The sequence below is a fragment of the Pygoscelis adeliae genome, unplaced genomic scaffold (genome assembly GCF_000699105.1).
Source record: "Pygoscelis adeliae isolate BGI_AS28 unplaced genomic scaffold, ASM69910v1 Scaffold34, whole genome shotgun sequence".
In the NCBI taxonomy this organism is placed as follows: domain Eukaryota; kingdom Metazoa; phylum Chordata; class Aves; order Sphenisciformes; family Spheniscidae; genus Pygoscelis; species Pygoscelis adeliae.
In genome coordinates, this window is record NW_008824658.1 from 4,271,514 (window position 1) to 4,279,062 (window position 7,549).

Genomic DNA, 7,549 nt, shown 5'->3' on the forward strand with positions numbered 1-7,549 from the left:
TCTTTTCAGAGCCCCCCAGTAATCAGGAAAGCACCATAATGATTGTGTAGCCTTGTGACGTGAAGCTGTTATCTTCTGTCTGCTATCTAGCCAGACCCTGGAGGATCTCAGCCCCCAGAGGAGGGGTCGATGGGGAAGCAGTAAGAAAATCTCTTTCTAAACCCCAGGCTTCTTACGGAATTGCATCAGCTTTGATGTGACTCTTGTTGGAAAGTTTCTCAAAGCAAAGAGAAGTGGCTAAAAATTGCCTGTAATAGTCCACTTAAGGTGTGAGAAATTCAGACACTTGGGGTTAGATTTGTGACCTGATGGACTGCTGGTCCTCGTCCCTTTCCTCAGCAGCCCACCCAAATACCAATGCAGCCTGGCACAGGTCTAACAGGAGATTCATCTCCCCTTTCACGGTCCTCGGAAGCTCACCGGGACTGCGATCGGGGCTGCTGTATGTATGCAGCAAGGAGCCAGGGACAATGGGAAATCATCCCCAGTCATTTGTGCAAAAGCCAGGGAGATTCCTGGTCTCCTTTCTATCATGTTATTCACTAAAAACTTCCCTTCTGCAAGAAAAGTTTTAATAAGGTAACTTTTTAAGTCTGTGAGAGAAATTAAATGACACTAGAAAATATGTAGAATTCAACCCTTCCTAAAGCTTTACATATGCTACCTGGTATTAACTTGGTAAAACACCACTGTACAAAAAAAAAAACCACAAACCACCAAACCTTAGTTCAGAAATTGCTATTTAAAAAAAAAAATAGCATAAAACTGCAGTGGAGTGTTCTTTTGAATGTTCCCATTGCCCTGGTGGTGCTCAACATGATAAGGAAATTTTTTGAAAGGAAATGAAATGCTAATTATACCTAAAAATGGCAGCATCTGTTCCATCTGCATAACCTAACTTGTATGGCTGTCAATAAAATGTCAAACCTCTAAACAGGCAAGTCTAGTATTTATGAAAATAAACTTGCCTTAAAATTGTAAATACAGCAAAACCCTTTTAGTTCTGAACAGTCATTGTATCTTGGAGCAGCTGATCCATTTGCTGGAAACCAGGAGAGCGGTGGGGCAGGCACTGCTTAAATGAGATTGGGAAAGAAAGAACTTTGTTAGTCACTAAGAAGCAGGTATTGCACTGGAAACTGTTATGGACTTCTCTAACTTCATCTTACATAATGGGTATTGTCAATTACAGGTAATCCTTGGTAATTAAGTATTGAACTCGTTTGCTTCTTACATGTGGCAGCAGGAAAAAAACTGTCCCCATGCAGCTGCTCCTGCTCAGTTTATCACTTTAAAAGGCACAGTCCATTTGACTAGTGCTCCTTCTGTGTTGGTAGGTTAGATGCAACTCCCTGTGGGTCAGCTGTACCTCTTCAGCTGTAAATGTAGGTCAACTGGCTGCCGTGGAGTATGTTCCTTATCTGTAAAAGCACGAGTCCTCACACGCAACGTCACAGCATGCTGCATTTGTCTGTCTCCTAAGAAAGCTCATTTTGCTGGAGCAGAGAGTGGTCCAGCTGCTCTTGTGACATTAGCAGTTCTAGCAGCCTTTTTTATATCTCTCCTGAACCACCTGTGTCACCCGCCCCGCAGTGACACAGGCACTGCCAATGTTGTGCCTGCTGTGACACAGCTGTGACATCACCGGGGCTGATTACCATCATTAGTGCTGCATCACTGTGACATGGCTGTTATCTTCCACAATTCAAAAGAGAGGAAACAAATAACAATAAAAAACCCCCAATAACTCCTAAAAAAAAAAAAAAGCCAAAACATACAAACAAAAGAAAATCCCACCAACTGGCTTTGCTGGGGGGGGGGGAATTAAGTGGCTGTGGCAGCATTTTAAAGAACAGCAGCTCAGCAAAGGTTAAAAGAGAATTAAAAGCAGCAGGTCCTACCCACTGCCCAATTTTAAAGATGTGCATGGTACTTGCTGCTGAGATTTGCAGGTTTGAAGACCAAATTCTGGGAGAAAAATGCTTGTCGAGTTGACTGAAGGTAATATTTCACACCTTTGGATTTAAAGACGTGTACAATGCCAAACCTTCATCTACAAGTGGCTGGTAATGCATGAGGAAATGCTTTTTTACTGTGAGGGCAACTGAGCACTGGCACAGGTTGCCCAGAGAGGTTGTGGAGTCTCCATCCTTGGAGATATTGAAAAGCTGTCTGGACATGGTCCTGGGCAGCTGGCTGTAGGTGGACCTGCTTGAGTAGGAGGTTGGACCATATGACCTCCAGAGGTCCCTTCCAACTTCAATCAGTCTTTGATTCTGTGAATTCAAGGAGGGTGACCTAAAATGAACAAAGCAATCCTTGTAAAAATTTCTTTCACTAATTGCATAGTTATTGTGACTAGTCTCTCTTGTCTTTGTGTCTTGCCTCATTTTTTTTGTTCAGCCAAGAAATTCCTTTGCTTTTCATCCAGGCTGGTGCTGAACTATTTATATGAGACTTTTGCCCTGAGGTACCTCAGGGTTTTCATACCTGGAGCCAGCTTGTTTCTGTCCTCAGTAACTCTGCCTGACTCGTACACTTTTGACTGCCTCCAGAGCAGACCACGGGATAGCGTGTCCTAGAAAAAGTCCTCTTGTCACTGTAATCACAGTTTAAGAGGAATTTGAATTTCATATTCCTTCTAATCTCTGCATGTTTTCGAAGGGATATTTTAAAAGGGACATTTTGTTTCACTGTTTGGGTTTTTTTTCTTTTATTTCAAGCACCACAAAGAAGCCTCCTGCAGTTTTGCCTCATCTCCCTGTGTAGATACTGCTGTTGGTTTATAGGAACCATTGTGTCCCTCTATGATCAATGTATTTAACTTTAGAAACATGACTGGGAAACTGCAGGCTGTATTTTTTTCCTTTAAAGCACTTATTTTTTTCCTTTAAGGAACAGAAATCCATCGACTTGCATGTAACACTCTAAATCCCTCTTTTAATAAGCATGCTGCTTTCTCTTTTATTAGATAACTACTTCACCTTCTCCAAAATACCCATGTTTCAGTATGAAAAAGCCAAATTTATTTGGAGCATTCGTTTGCTCCTGTATGCAGATTTCTTGTGTAACTTCTCCTGACTACTTTCCTGTGTTCCAATCACTTTGCATAGACAGAAATTCACCAGCAGCACTTAAGTTCAAAACAAAATAAGCTCTAGGAGGGGACAGTAGTCGTCGTCTTAGGCAACACATAATTATCCACTCATTTCATATGAAATTTATTTTCCCATTAGGCTTACAAGGGGCTGCAGCTGTATCTTTCCCTTCAATCTCCCAAAAATACTCCAGTGTTGGATTTGCTTTCTGGTCATTTTAGCAAATCAATTTAGAGCAAAAAATCAGCAAGTTGCCATATCTGGAAGCTGCATCCCTCTGTTTATCTACCTATATAGGGACAGCCCCAGGGAAGAGCAGACCTGAACTTTGGATGTACCTATAAGCCACCTCCTTGTCTTCCTAAGCATCTTCACAGGGACAGTCTGTCTACTGGCGTTGACTCTCCGTTTTACTTCCTACAGTTGAAGAGCTGGTTCTATACCCAACACAGCAGGTACTGAAGTACATTGACTTTGGCCTCAGGAAGTAGCGAGGTTGTAGTAGTGATGTTTTGGATTCCCCTTGCTGCGTAACAAGATGAAGTACTCAGACAAGCTGCTAGGGAGGTTGCATGTTTACTCAGGATTTCTGCTTAGATACAGGAACTGGCTTTGTAGCTACCTTTACACTACTAGACTCAAATTTGATGCAACAAGGACTTTGCTAATGCTGCAAAAACATTTCCCTTTGAATCCCATTTATTTTTGGTTTTGACATACTGAGACAGTCTTACAATCTCTGCATTTTTATAAGGAAAAACTACTCTTTTGTTGTTTCTTTCTGCAGCCTAAACAGAATGGTTTGAAGGATTTACTTTGAACAAAACCGTGAAATCTTCCTTGTTTAATTCAGTATTCAAAGTGAGTAGGGGCAAAAGATTCTCACCCTTCTCACAGTTAAAACAGCAGACTGGAGAAGCAGATAGCACGCTCACTTTCTGAATACTGAAAGAAATGTGAAAGTATAAAGCTGCCACAGTGACCTCTGTCTGTACAAATTACTCAGGTTTGGTTTAGGTAAAAACTGCTCCCTCTTCCTGAAAGAAAACCATTTTGAAAAGGTGGTGTATTTCCTCAGTGCAAGCCTGAGCAGGACCCTCAGTGCTACCTTCTAAAGCTTTCCATGGAAGCCTTAGACTTAGAGGAAGCATTAGACTCTTTGACTATGGTTAGCCTCTTTCAAAATAAGCATGAAAGAAACATTAAAAAAAGTTTGCACTGGTCAGAAATGCGAATCAAGATACATACATCTGTCTTCAGTTATCAGCTCAGCATCTATCTTTATGAGGAAAAAGATGGACAGGAAAGCTTCAGGAGGAGCATCATTCATAGCGTCTCGAGGTGTTGTGGATAATCAGCCTCAAGGGAAGCCCTATAAACTCAGCGGTCTTTCTACCTACTGGGTTTAGGTTTATTTTAGACCTTTGGTCGTATCCTGGTGCCACTGAGCCAGAGATCCTGCTAGACAGTCCCCTGGGCTTCCTATGTACTGTACGTACTGCAATAGATGGACAAACCCACACGTTATCCCTTGAGTATTCTCTTAAAATTCTGAACTGGTGGGGGAAATAATGTTAGATATCCATTAAAACTTTGAAAAAGAAAGATTTCTCTACTCTCCTATTATCACCGTGATAAATCTTTTTAAGATGCACCTTCTTGCCTTTCCAAGTTTCTCAGAAGAACAGTAAAAGACAAATGGCTTTCATGAATCATCTCTCATTGACAGGACTGTCTATCTGTGTTTTGGGGAGGTAAGGTCTTTTTATCTGGCTTTCAAAATTGGTTATGGACTGACTGCATACAGCAAAAATTTACAGAACATTCTTTCTACCGCTTTAAGACATACATATACAAACAAATAAAACTAATCATAGAAAGATGATTTACTTAGTGTTATAGTTTGAGTCTCAGCCACAGACTTTGTCTTAATACCATTAAGCCTCACCTAAAGATTGGGATGAGTCCCAGTTGCCTCATCCAAATTACACCACTGATGAAATCAGCCTTTTTACAGTGATGTTGCTGACGTGGTTGACACTGTTTTCCAAATGATGGTTTGGTCCAGGTCTATGAGGATGATTTCAAGAGCAAGACAGACAGGTCTGTTTTGTTTCCTCCAGAAAGCATTGGCTCTGTTTGTACACTGGCCGCGTTGGGGTGTGCTAAACTGAAAGCTGTGTTATACCATCAGGCTAATCTGTGCCACCCCCATAATGCTAATTGTTTTGTGTTTGTGAGAAGATTCAAATGAAGCCAGATTAATTTTTTGTAACTTTACTGATTCTTGGGGACTTTGTCACAAAACTTCTACTGATTCCAGCAAAGCACAAACAATCCTTGTAAAGATCAGGAAAATCTGACCTGCCTGTTTGTTTAAATGTTCATTGGAAAGAGGATTTATTCCGGTCACCACCATGAAACCATAATAATAAATAAACCAGCAACAGTCGTGCTATTTATTGAGCAATGCAAACCCACAGTCTATTGCTAACCTCAAGTGCAGAATCCACGGTAATTAGATTTGGGTAATTTCTTCAGAAAATACTTTTGCACTATGAGCAAAAAGAAGAGATCTAGCCAGGCAGTTGCTTTGCAAAATACTGACTTGTCACTGGTTGGGATAAAAGGAGAATTAGAATAACAGGGTTCTCTGCTCATACAGTCAGTTGGGTCTCAGTTTTCTAGAACTGAGACAGCAGTTTTTCTGGCTCAGCTTGAAATAGGAACTTAAAAGTGATGGGTCATTGACTGTTGGTTTTAACAAGAAGGACTGAAAGCAGTTTGAGGCTTAAAGTTCAGTATCAGAACAGAGAAAGATTTAGGGTGAGATTATGACTACTGTATTTCAGGGAAAGGCTTCTAAACTGATCTGAAGTTCTGGTACAAAAGCCAAGGCAAAAAGGAGCTGTCAGGCTCGATTTGGGTCAAGAAGACAATAGGATGGGTAGACTGTGAATTATCTTGTGCTTTTTTTTTAAATAAATTTGGAAATGATCCAAACCCCTTAAGTATTGGATTCTGGAGTTATGGAAGATGAGGGGCATGTCTATATTTGGTGAATAAATTTGCTTCTGATTAATACTAGGCAATTGTTAACTCTCCAAATTCAGGAACATTTTGCTGGATAGATGCATGCAAGACAATCATCTTGTGGCAAATGTTCAGGCCGAGCATCATCTATTAGGGGTTTAGATGATTTATAAGTAGTAGCTTCAGTCTCTGAAAGTGGGATTTGTCCTTTCAGACTCGGATGTCTATACCTTGATTGTAGACAATCAATCATTGTCTACATCAATTTCTTGTCAGGAGAATAGGTATGCTGAGAACAGATTTGAGTCATCTAAGCAAAGCATATCCCATCCCAGGAGTGCTTGTTTCTTTCCTTCAACTGCAAAGAGAGACTGTATGTCCAGCTAAGATTGTCATTACACCCTCTGCTCTGTAAAATGCTAGTTAGGCAACCTCTCCCCTAAAAGACATAGAAAGAAGATAGATACTTGCTCTAGCAGCAAGCTTCTCATGCAAAGCTCAAACTGAGTTATGAGGGATCAATGGAAGCTCCTTTCACTAGGTGGAAAAGACAGTAGGAAGGATGACCTGCTGCAGGTGACTGGCTGGGTAATTCCTGGAGGATCTCAGTTAATGGAGTTGCAGCTTAATTAAACCTCATCATTCATAGCTTGTCTTGAACAGTAAATAGAGGAGAGAGGCAAACAGCACAAACTCTAACAGGTAAGTGGCCTATTCACATTAATGAGCATGAACCGTTCAGTAACATGGTCAGCAGTGGGGTCAGGCTGGGGAGGAAAGAGGGATTCTTACCATGGCTGTTTTCCCCAAGGAATAGGAATGGGTTGGTCAGGAGAGCATTTGTTTGTAAGTACAAAGCAAAGAGACCAAACCTGCTTAAAATGTGATCTGAAGATTTTTTAAAAGAATAAATAACATAAGGATGCTCCCAGGCTATCATACCGAGGTAGGTTTGGGTAGAGCAATGTGAGTATGGAGTATGTGTGACACCATAAATCTCACTCTTTGGGCTCATTGCTTTAATTTGGGGAGAAAAAAACCTGGGGTCTAATGAGAATGCTCATATATAGTCAAAACAATGCAGGCTAGAGGAACCGAACTGGCTAAACGCAATGGCTGAAACTTAAAAAATTGCCATTTGAAAAGTTTGCACCGGAAAACCAATGCGTGCATTGTCAGACTATCATCTACCTGACCGATGTTTGAGTAAAAGGAGTCTTTTATTTTTTTCCTGCTCTTACCACATATGCATCAGTCTGCTAGCCTACCTGTGTAGTTCTGGTACTGTCTGAAGAATAAATAGTGTATCTGATCTCTTAGTCCAAGCTGAATGGCATAAGAAAGGAAAATAAGTAGGGACACAGAGAACCTGCTTTTCACCACTGTTTCAATGATCACACTTTTTTCTCCAAATAAAT